A 513-nucleotide genomic window follows, 5' to 3' on the forward strand; every position below is an offset into this window, starting at 1 on the left:
GTCGGAGTGTGTGTGTGTGTGAGGGGGGGGGGCGCGAGGGGAGCTCTCGGCGCCAGGCCCCCTCCGCGGGTCAAGCCCCCACCAGCGGGAGAAGGTAGCAAAGCATACAGACACCGACTGGTGGGAAACGGGCTAGGGGTGCCAGGGGCCGCCCTCCCACCCCGGCTTCAGGTAGGGAGGAGGCCAAGAGAAAACGGAACCCCAGTGCACGTAGCACCCCACCCCTCACTCGAGGTCCCCCCCCAAGTCCGGCCCTGACCTCAAGCCCCAGCCTCAGGTGCAGTTCCCACCTGCGGGGGACCGCGCGGACTCAGGACTACGCGTTGGGGGCGGGAGGGAAAAGTTTCTTTTCCTGCTCCCTCGCTGCCCACCCGGGGAGGCAGCACCTCTCCTCCTCCTCAGGGGTTCTCTGCGCCTCTGCCCCACCCCCACCATGGGGGGGCGCCGAGGACCCACTGCGTTTATGCGCGCGGGGGCGCTTTGGGGGAGGGGGGAGTAGCAGCGGCCGCCACT

This window comes from Myotis brandtii, unplaced genomic scaffold, assembly GCF_000412655.1.
Source record: "Myotis brandtii unplaced genomic scaffold, ASM41265v1 scaffold34, whole genome shotgun sequence".
In the NCBI taxonomy this organism is placed as follows: Eukaryota; Metazoa; Chordata; class Mammalia; order Chiroptera; family Vespertilionidae; genus Myotis; species Myotis brandtii.